Raw genomic sequence first — 11,722 nt, 5'->3', positions numbered from 1 at the left:
CAAGTGCCCATGGGCCAATGAATGGATCAACAAATGAGGTCTGTCCACATAGAGGAATATTCAGCCTTTAAAAGGAGGGAAATTCTGACACCTGCTACAACATGGATGAACCTTGAGGACATTATGCTCAGTGAGATAAACCAGTCACAGAAGGACAAATACTGTATGATCCCACTGATATGAGGTGCCTAGAGCAAACAAATCCATGGAGACAGAAAGTAGGATGGAGGGGGCTGGGGGAGGCGGTGGGGAGTGAGTGCTTAATGGGGACAGAGTTTCAGTTTGGGAAGATGGAAAGTTCTGGAGATGGAGGGTGGGGATGGTAGTACAACAATGTGAATGTACTTTATGCCACTGAGCTGTATACTTTAAAATGGTTAAGAAGGTAATTTTTATGTTATTTGTATTTTTCCACAATTAAAACAACAACAGCAACAGTGGTGTCTGTGGGTGTGGAGTCTCTGTGGGCGTGGGCTTGGGAAGGGCCACCTGGGTAGTTCTGGATGGTTCCGAGTGGTCTAGCCCCGGCGTTTTCCCTCACACCTTTATCTCCGTGAGGGCAGGAACCCCGGTTATCTCAGGGTCCCCAGCCAGTATTTGTTGACTGACTAGCTGACTGGCTGCTTCCGCAGTGCAATCCTGACCTGGGGGCCTCTGGGAGAGCCCAGACCCTGGGCGGCTGGGCAGTAGAGGAGGCTAGGAGCCTGGGTGCAGCTCTGGAACCCAGGCCCCCTGCCAAGAAGGAAGCGCCAAACAATAGCCCCCAAGAGGCCTCCCCTCATCCAGCCGGATTTGCACCTCCACGGACACAAGCAGGCTTCCTCTCTAGGAAGTGATACTCGAGGGAGGGGAGGGAGGGCTTCCGCTGCAGCCAGCTGGAGAAGGGGCTGGGAAGGACAGGCAGGAGGGGGGAGTCCTGGATACCACCACCCCTGGGCCTGGGCACCAAAGGCCACCGTGGGCGGCGCGCTCCCCAGGCCTCTAAGGACCCGCCCGTCCTGCGTGAAGCGCCGACTCGTGAGCCTGGAGGTCAGGGTCAGGACATGAGGGTCTGGGGACGTGCTCTTGCATCCCAGCCCTCCATTCAGGGGCTGTGTGGCCGGAGCCCTGGCCGCACGCTCCCTCCCATCACACGGCAATCGCCGTGCACTCGAGATCCCAACGCACCCAGACCCAGGCCTGCCCTCATGTACCTCATTGCTCTCCCGGGGAAAACAGACAAAAATAAACGGAGACATAAAAAGAAATGGCCGTGAATCCCTAGAGGGGTGGTTGACGGTGGTGACTACTCCCCCCCTCCCATCCATGCTCTGAATCAATTAAGAGCCTGCGTCAGGAGACAGATGAGGACTGGAGAGTGGAAATGAGAAGCTGTTGGAGGAGTTCTGACTCAGGACCAGATGGGCCCTTGCTCCGTCCCCTGCGTTCAAGGTAACCACCCAGGAAGGAGCCAGGCAGCCGTGGGCAAGGGCGGGCCCCCTCTCCCAGCTCCCAGCCCCCAGCCCGGGAGGAGACCCCCGCCCCAGGGCCACGGGCAGGCTGGGCCAGAGGGGAAGACGGCTGTGGACTCGGGGTCCCGCTGCCCAGGAGGAGGGGGGCAGAGTCGCTTTGCCTCCATGGAACCCTGAGGAGGGGCAGAGGCTGCCTAGGTAACAGGTGTGAGGAAGGAGCCAAGGGGATGGGGGCTGAGATCCGGAACGGGGGCCGGGGCGGGAGGAGGTGGCCACTCGGCTGTTGGCTAGGCAGCAGGGCCTGCTGGGGCTGGGGACAGGTGCACAGACTGGGGCCGAGGTGCATTGCTGAGGTCGAGGCAGCAGAGGGGAGACAAGCCCCGGCTCACGAGACCCTAGTGATCCTGCGGCTCTTGCCGGAGGTTCGGGCAACGGTGCCCTCCGGCCACCCTTCACTGCCATTTGGGGGGTCCTCCCGAGAGGGTGCCCAGCAGGTGGCCATCACCCTCGACCTGCGGTAAGAAAAGGGGGAGAGGCCAGGAAGAGGAGCCCACCCACCCGGAGAGGGCAGGGAAGCAAGGAGGAGAGGAGGGACCGGGAGATGAGCCCCGGAAGTTACAAAGGAAGGGGGGACGCTGTGGGAGAGGGGTGGGAGCTCCAGCACAGCTGCTACTGCACCGCTCCCCGCCACCAGGAGCTTGCTTTCTTGCTGTGCAGAGAGGCAGGCGTGGCGAGAGACAGGCAGCCCTGCGGGGCGGGCAGCCAAGCGCTTGGTGGGCGCTGGGGAGGAGGGCTGCTGCTGGGGGAGGGGGAGATTGAACCCCTCACTCTGCCCCTGCAGGTGCAGGGCAGCCCTTCTGCTTCTCTGCCTCACTTCTCCTGCCCCTGCCCCCTCCCCCTCCACGAGGTTGGGTCAGATCCCTGTCCCCACGTGTAGCGGGCTGAACTGTGTCCTACCCAAAAGATATGCTCAAGCCCCAACCCCCAGTCCCTGTGAACGTGACTTTATTTGGAAAAAGCCTTTGCAGGTGTAGGTTAAGGATCCTGAGATGGGATCGTGCTGGATTTGGGGTGAGACTTAGATCCAGCAATAGGTGTCCCTGTGGGAAGAGGGAAGACACAGAAGGAAGAGGGCCTGTGAAGACAGGCAGAGCCGGGAGTGACGCAGGCCAGGAGCCCACCGCAGAGCCCGAGCGCGGCTGCCCACGGCTGGTCTCGGATTCCGGCTTCCAGGTCTGCGGGGGGAGCACACTCCTGCCGTCTGAGCCCCCAGTTCATAGCAGTTTGTTACGGCAGCTTTGGACGTGGATACCCCACGGACACCAAAGCCCACCCCTGGGTCACCAGCCTGCAAGCAAGTGACGGAACACAGGTGGCCTTGACCCCGTTTCCAGCTCCCTTCCCTGCACGTCCTACCCCTGGGAAAATCACCAGGAGCCTGGTGGCCAGGGGTCAGGGTTGGGAAAGTAGGAGGGGAAGCTGACAGAAGCCGGGTGGAGGTTGACACAGCTGCAGCCCAGCGAGCTGCCAGCTGGGACCCGCGATTCCCTGGCCGCCTTAGACCTGCCGGTCTGGAGGGGAAGTAATCGCGGTGAAAGTGCTGTCTGCGGTCAGCGGCCAGAGCAAGGAGGAAGTGGGGAGATGACCCGGGCCTTGCAGCCCTCGGGGCGTGCCTCCCTGCACCTAAACCCACAACTCTGCTTCTCCCAGGAGAACTACAGGCGGAGGGGAACTTGCCACATTGCCAGTGAAGCTTACCCTTCAGGGCCCCTCACTTCCAAAGACCCCTCTAAAGCCCTGTACCTGGTCTTGTATTCTTTTTGTGCAAAGGGACACCCCCCCCCGGCCAGATGATAAAAGCATCAGGTCCCAAACACCCTGGCTCCCTCCTTGCTGACACCTGGGCACAGCACACAATGCACAGCTGGCAGTGTGGACGCTTCCCTGGGTTTTCTGTCATCTGACCACCCAGCCAGCCAGGCCTCCGTGCCTTCAACCAAGCTGGATTACTGAGTCCCTGCCTTGGATATAATCCTTGCTCTCAGTGTTCATGCTTAGAGGCAGGGGGAGAGAGGATACAGAGAAAAATTAGAAGCAATTAAACCAGCTGCAGCATGATGAGCGTGAAGAAAGTGATGGGCCGAGAGGAGAAATCATGGAGGGAATGGTTGTTCTACCTGGAAGTCATGATGGCCCCACCAAGGAGATGACCTCCAATCTGGGTTTTTAAGGATGAGTAGGAGTTCACCACCCGACAAGGGAGAGGGCAGCTTAGGCAGAGGGAACTGCACGGGCAAAGGCGTGGGACAGCCCCAGGCCCTTGGGCACCAGTGTGTGTGACTTAGCCTGCCTGGCCCACAGGTGCTGTGGGATGAAAAGAGAGAGGGAAGGGCCAGGGCTGAGCAGGGAGGCCTGGGGTAGGGAGAGGAATCAGGTACGAGGGCCCCCAGGGAATGTGTTGGTTTCCTGTGGCTGCCATAGCAAAGTAACCCAAACATGGCTTAAAAGGAGAGAAATTTCCTCCCTCTGAAGGCTCTAGGGGACAGTGTTTCCAGGCCTCTCCCAGCTTCTGGCTGTCGCAGCCATGCGACCCCCGGGTCCCAGGATTTGCAGCCGCATCCCTCCAGTTGCTGCCTCTGTTGTCACATGACCTTCTCCCTGTGTGTCTCTGTGTCCCTCCTCTTCTTCTTACAAGGACACCAGTCATCGCAGAGAAGTTACTAATCAGGTAACTTGATTACATCTGCAAAGACTCTACACTATCTCCAAATACAGTCACATTCACAGGTACCTGGGGTTAGGGCTTCAACAAATCTTTCAACAGCCAGAAGCTGTCCCCTCAAAGCCTAGGGGTTTAGGCAGCAGGTGAGAGAAAACAATCCTTCCTGGGTTGTCTCCCTCTGTCCTGCTTCCAGCAAGTTCTGAGTTCCTAGTCTGGACCTTTAACTCCTGGGTTTTGACTTGGCCATGGGCTCATGGCTACTGGGTCCCAGTTCCCCCAGGAGGATCTGGTTGGCTGCCCCACCCTCTCTTGGCACCCAGAGGTGACCCTCAGCAGACCCGCTTCCAGCTCCACACTCAAGACCCTTCCCCACCCCAGGCCCTGGTCTGTGCCTGGCTCGGGTGGGGTGGCCCGGGTGGGGTGGCCCAGGTGAGGTATCTGGACACGTCCAGGCCCTTGGGCTCCAACTTCAGGGTCATTCTCAATCCCCTGCTCCAAACCTTGATATCTAATCAGTTTCCAGGTGCTGCAGATGGGGCCTCCGAGGTGCTTCTCACGTCTGGGTGGCCTCTGCTCTAGGGCCATGTTTCCCAGCGGTTGGGGTCACAGTGCACTCACAGGTCACACACGGGTGTGGGGCTCTCTTTCCGACGTTCTCTCACCCATTTTGCACAAGAAGCTGATTGAGCCCCGGAAGCCAGCACCTTCCCACCACCTTTGTCTCGTCTTGCTCTGGCAGCTGGAGCAGGACTCAGGCTTGGAGAAAGGCGAAGGGGGAGACCCCCGAGTAGGTCCTGAGCTGGGCCTTGGGCTCCCGGAGAGCCACGTGTGAAAGGACAGGTGACGATGCAGAGCAAACAGCCGCTGCTGGGAATTATGCCATTAGCGCGGTCCAGCGACTCCCATCCCCAGAATGCTCGCTCCAAACCTTACAGCATGCAGTCTAAGGGTCTGCTAGACTGGACTTCAACATTCCAAGACGGCTAGACGCCCCCGTCCACTACAGGGTCCCCCACTGCACGTGGTATAAGAGGCCCTCGAAACACACATGAGAGAACTTCCGATGGGCGTTTGTACCAGTGCATCAGTCAGGCTGCCTTGACCCCATAGTGAAGGTCAAGAGTTCACACTCTGGAGCAGGGTGGACCTGCCTCAGTTCCTTCTTACCTCTCCTACCAGCTGGATGAGCCCGGGGATTTAACACCTCTCAGCATCTTTTCTCATCTTTAAAGAGAAAATAATTGTGGTACCTCCTCATAAGTTTGTTGCAAAGAGTAAGTGAGATAATACATGTGAAGGGCTTATCAGAGTTCCCAGCACATGTTACTTATTCTGTAGGAAAACTATTATTGTTGCTAGAACGAAGGGCAGGCCTATGGAAACCCGAGCCCCAGAAGGTTGAATTTACTGGGGCCTTTGATTCAAATATACACAGATTTTTGCCTCCATGGAAAGTAGATGAAAGTCGAAGATGGATGGGCTTGAAAATGGAATCATGGAGATAAACTAACTGGACCAATTTTTTATATGGAAAATCCCTCCCCTTTTGGATGATCCAAATTTCCCATCAGTAAAACCTACCTTGTCCCTTAGCACAAATCTCGTCCCTGTTGGTTCCTTTTCTCAGTCACATTGGGACAGTAAATGCACACTTTCAAGGGATTTCACGTGCACCCACTGTTTATTCTTATGCCAGTCAAATGTCGCCTCTGCTACGTGCAAAAGTTCCCTGGATGTGAGCACTTAGATAGGGCAACATTTGGAGGGTTTGGCCTCACAGATGGTCTGCTCTCTGGTTGGCAAATTCCAGCCTGGCTTCACGAAGTTGCCGTTGCCATGGCGTCTGTGTGTGGGCAGGAGACAAACGTGCATCTCCTCAGCTTCTGGAACACTCACCCGGAGCCTTGGAATCAGGTGGTGGGAAGTCTGTGTGCAGAGAGAAAAAAGGAGGCGAGGAGTGTGGGAAGGAGTCGATCTGGGCGACTTCACCAGTGTTAACAGCGCTGAGGAAGGGGGGGGCGATGCCTAGGCTGCCGATGAACCAAAAGAGATGGATGGAGGCGGAGGGCGCATTGGGCAGGGGTGGCTGCAAGGCATGCTGGGACCTCAGCCACACAGGCCGGTGGGGTGGGGGATCAGACGGAGTGCCTTTTCTCCCGCCTCCTGCGATTCTCTGCTGCCTCTCCTTTTTTTTTTTTTTTTTTAATTTAATTTTATTTTATTTCATTTATTCATTTTTTTGGGGGGGCTGTGTTGGGTCTTCATTGCTGCATGCGGGCCCTCTCTAGTTGCGGCGAGCGGGGGCCACTCCTCATCGCGGCGCGTGGGCCTCTCATTGCGGTAGCCTCCCCCGTTGCGGTGGCTGCTCCTGCTGTGGAGCACGGGCTCCAGAGCGCAGGCTCAGCAGTTGTGGCGCACGGGCTCACTCGCTCTGCAGCATGTGGGATCCTCCAGGACCAGGACTCGAACCCGCGCCCCCTGCGTTGGCAGGCGGATTCCCAAGCACTGCGCCACCAGGGAAGCCCTGCCTCTCCTTTGACAGCCACTTCCTACCACTATCTCGAAGTCACTGTAAATGTAGCCCAGGAGTTAAATACTGCTGATTTAACACGTGCCCTTAATAAATAAATGAATAAATATTTAACGAGCTGCCTGCAATGCTCTCTTCCCCAAGTTTTACGTGGCTGGCTCATTCTCAATAGTCTGGGTTTTGCTCAAAAGAGTTATCATTTGAGAGAGACCTTTCCTGACCCCCTATCTACCCCTGCCAGAGTCCTTTGCCATTACAGGGCCCTGTTGTGTTTTCTTATAGCACTTTGTAGTGTCCGAAACCATCTACATAAGCTCCAGTAGTGCCTATGTAACGTGTGTGTAGGTCTCCATAACTGGGTCATCGTAGGCACTAATAATATTGGATAAATAAAGTAGTGAATTGGTATGTTCTGGAATATGGTAGGGTTTCAGAGCAGGTCCATTGGAGAGAGATTTATTTACTGCCATGCAACCCTGGGAGAGTCACCTAGCCTGACTTCCTGGTCTGTAAAATGGGGCTAGTGTAATTATTCAGAGAAGGCAGCTGTAAAGCATCCACGGAGGTCCCTGCACAGCGCATGTGCACCCAGCACCCCTCACCTTGTTTGGAGGGAGCAGGGCTCCAGCACTTCTCAACCCCAGGGATACCACTCATACTCCCAGGGATGGAGGAATGTCTGGAGCCAAAGGCATGAGCGAGGAGGGAGTTGGTGGTCACCGGGGGGAGCGGGGAGGGCCTTATCTGTCGGGGAGGAGCTGGGGGGTCTGTCAGGGCGAGGTCTGCCCCATGGTCTTCCTGCCCTCCCTCCTGGCCTGGTCTGCTCATTGGGTGCCTCAGGTTGCCAGGACCAGGGCCTTACTCAGGCTGCCGAGGGACTGGGGCCAGGATGGGACACAGGAAAGCCAGGAGGCGGAGGCAAGGACAGAACCTTTGGCCTTTGGGCCTGGCTTCTCCAGAACTGTCTCCCCACCATGGGCAGCAGGCGTTCCCTTGACCCCCTGCCCTCTCAGGGGCACTCAGGGTCCCTCTGTCTCCCCCCAGGGCTTCTGCTGCCGTCATCCGGCTCAGCTTTGACCTCCTCCCGCCGGGTTTCCTACACCTGTCGCTTACTCACGGCTTGTCTCCCTCATCGTCCTGCCCCTCCTGCCTCAGGGCTGCTTGTGTGGAGCCTTTCAACTCTGCTCCCACCACCAACGCCAGCACGGTCTCCGTATCTCCAGCCCAAATTCCTGGGACAGATCAGCTGGCCAACTGGCCTGCTTGGGCAGCTCTAGGTGCAGCCAGGCTGGCAGCATGGCCAGCCCACAGGCTTGTTCCTGAGCATGAGCCTCCCACCTTGCCCTGTTCCCGCCAGCTGGGGCTTTGACAGGCACCTGTGACAGTTTCCCTCGGGGAAAGGGAAGGGTGTACAGGCACCATGATGGACGTGTCTGTATGTCCCCTCTACTCGCCTGACGCCCCAGTCCACGCCTCACTCTCCCACAGCACCCTCGCCCTCCACACCTCCGCACCTTTGCTCATGGGCTGCCTTCTGCCCAGAATGCTCCCCGCTCTTTCATCTCAGCTCAGAGGCCACCTCCTCCATGGGGTCCTCCCAGATCACCACTGCCAGATGTCACCTCTCCCTTCTTAGACCACTAAATCCCTTTGTCCCACTTTGAGACTTTGACTTGTTGTCATCATGAGCGTGGTAGACAGTAATGATCCTCCAAAGATGTCCACGTCCTAATCCCTGGGCCCTGTGAAGATGTGACCTTACATGGCAAAAGGGACTTTGCAGATGAGATTAAGTTAAGGACCATGAGAAGGGACGATCACCCAGGATTATCCAGGTGGGCCCAATGTTATCACAAGTCTTTATAAGAGGGAGGTGAGAGGGTCAGTCAGCAAAGGAGATGTGACATAGAAGCAGGGGGTGGAGGGATGCACTTGGAAGATGGAGGATGGGGCCACGAGTCAAGGACTGCAGGTGACCTCCGGAAGCTGGGAAGCCAAGGAAACAGATTCTCCCCTGCAGCCTCCAGAAGGAACCAGCACCTTGATTTTAGCCCCTGGGACTCCTATCTGACTTCCAGACCTGTAAGAGAATAAATTTGTGTTGTTTTAAGCCACTAAATGTGTGGTTCTTTGTTACAGCAGCTGTAGGCAACGAATACAGTTAACATACATGGGATTGTTCCTTTACTATAGAATATCAGCATCTCAAGGAGGGACTGTGCCTTGTACATCTTTGCACATCTGTATACATATTTTAAAACACCTATTTATGGCTGCACTGATCTATCAGTTCTCAACTGTATTGATCATTCATTCATCACCCTCCCTCTACCCTCCTCTGGGCTTCTCCCATGGGAAGAAATGTTTCCTAGAAGAAAGGAAGGTTTTTTTTCCCTGGAGCATCTGAATTACTCCATCCCTCAATGGACGTCTTTTGAGATATTTTTATAATAAAACAAAGCATGATTCTCTTATGCAATACCATTCACATATTTGTCAGGAAACGTTATGAAACTTCAAGGAAATATCTTGCTTCAATAAAGCCACTTTGGCCTCTGCTCTTGGCTGCCTGATAAAGTTTGAGAACTGGCCAAAAAGATAAAATCCAAACTTCCGCGGCTCCTGTGCAAGGCCGTTCAGTCTGGCCCGGTCCTCCTCCACCCCGTCGGCGGTTCATCCCTGCCACGAAGCCTCATTTCTTGTCCTGCCCAGTACCCGATCCCCTGAACGCCAGGACGGCGCCAAGCAAAGGAATCTTAGCACAAGTTCCTCCAGCCTAGAGACCACCTTTCCCAGCCCGTCGCGGCCCTGCTCTTCCTGGAAGATTTAAGGCAATCGGCATATCCTCTGGGAGACGTCCTTCTGCGCATGGAGATCGGCGGATGGTGGCTCCAAGCAGAGGCTGAGAATTTTGTGGGACGAGCCCCCTGGTCTTCACTCCAGGCTCTTGCCCCGCTGAGCGGCAAAGGGGCCGGGCGAGGCTCCCCTCCCGCTGGGGACAGCGCAGAGCAGCCTTTAAGGTAGTGGCTCCTCTGTGTTGCCCCAGCCACTCTGGGGCTAAATGAAAATGGGGTGCTCCAGCCCGAGGCCGGAAGCCTCTCTCCCCTCCCATGGGCCATCACCCCAACCCCACAGGATGTACCCTCAGCACTGGGACACATTTGGTACTGGGATCAGAGGGGCACGCTGTGGTACTGCCAGCTGAGGGGAGGGACAGCCACTACCAGGCCCCACCCTCGGGGGGTGGAGGGCAGCGGCCGTCCCAGGGAGGGGGCAGGAAGGATGAGGCTGGAAGGGGCCCAGGGCACTCAGAGGCAGTGGGGCTGGGAGGTGACAGGGGGTGGGACCATGTGTGAGCCGAGGCTCCAGGTCTGTCCCCTCGAGCCTGCTTCATTGTCCCTGGACTTCACTTACAAAACATAGAGTCAAAGGTAAAATTATTAAGGATTTCAAGATGGTGACCACAGAGCATCAAACCCCCGCCCTAGGTCCCCCCTCTGAGCACGGGGCCCTCTGGGACTCTGCCGGTCACACGCCCAGGAAGCCAGCCCTCAGCCAGCCTTCTGCCCAGACAGGGTGGACCTGGGCCTGGCTGCCTGCCTCCTGTGGCCATGGCCCTGCCCATCCGTCAGGGTGGCAGCTGCAGGCCAGCGGCCAGTCCCCGGAGACGCTCACAACAGCCTCTCTGAGGGCTCGTCCAGCACAGTCTGGGCCGTCACCCTTTCCTTGGGCCACCCTGGCTCCAGGGGAACCACCATGGAGTCTGAGGCCCTGCTGGAAATACTCCTCTTATGCCCCACCCAGTCTGACTGGATTCCATCCCACCCCTCGAACCAGCCTCTCTGGGCCGCACCCTCCAGAACCAGCCTCTCTGGGCCGCACCCTCCAGACCTGAAGGAACAGCGTGAGGCCACAGTGACGGCCAGTGTTGACAGCTGCGGTCCCACTTCAGCGGGCCCTTGGCCCCAGATGGAGAAACTGGGGTTTGGAGGTTCCAGGTTGCAAAGCCAGGGTGTGGCCGAGCTGGCCAGCCTGCACAGCTCCGCCCCCCAGGCCCATCCCCCTTCCTGGTGGGCGAGGCCACAGCACAGCTTCCTTCTTGCTGCAGAGGCTGCGGCCATTCCTCCCCGGCCATATGCATCCTTTCGCTAAATTTAGATTAATTATTCAAGAGGAAAGGGAGCACGTGCTTCTGAATAGCTAATCTGCCTCCACGTGCATTAGGACTTCTGATGTGATTGGGATAGAATAGGATAATTATACAGGTATTTGTAGAAGTCCCAGTAGGGGATTATAGGTAGAGAGGGAAACCTAGGAAACTTTGGGAGACCACTGTTAAGTTAATGATTGCTCAAGAAAGCTATTGGAACATCGTGGAATGAAGACTTGCTTAACTATAAAGCCATAAATAAAAGCACGAGATATGCCCCAGGTCATTAAGTGAAAGAAAAATGTTACCACGCTTCTACTGATTTGAATAAGCGCTATGACATTCCTAGTGTGACCTCATAGGGTCAGACACTCTCCTGCCCAAAACGAAGGAGGAGCTAGTGATATAAGCCCGACGTCTACTCGAAGAAGGCAGTTCTTTTCCCCTTCCCCCCACTTTCCTTTGATTATAAAGTTGTAGCCCACTTAATCCTGGGGCAGAGCCTCCTCGCCTGCCCGCTTGCATCTCTCACAAGCGTCCTATGTTAATGAATCTACTTCTTGCCTATCACTTTGCCTCTCACTGAATTCCTTCTGCACTGAGACACAAAAAACCTGAGGCTCAGTAAGTCCAGACACCAGCTGAGTGATGCTAATTAAAAGACCATGGGTTCGAGCCCCAGTCAGGTTTTTGGCCGGGTTCAAGTCCCAATCTGAGGTGCACGTTTTCAGACGTGCTTTCCTTCAAGGCCGACCGCCGTCCCGGGGCCGCTGGCTCACGCTGCCTGCCTGCCTTTGGTTTGTAGCGACATGTTTTCCCCTTCCTCTTTTGGTACGTTTCCATGTGTTTATTAGATTTGTTCGCAGTGG

The sequence above is a fragment of the Eschrichtius robustus genome, chromosome 17, assembly GCF_028021215.1.
Source record: "Eschrichtius robustus isolate mEscRob2 chromosome 17, mEscRob2.pri, whole genome shotgun sequence".
In the NCBI taxonomy this organism is placed as follows: domain Eukaryota; kingdom Metazoa; phylum Chordata; class Mammalia; order Artiodactyla; family Eschrichtiidae; genus Eschrichtius; species Eschrichtius robustus.
This window is presented reverse-complemented; position numbering follows the sequence as displayed.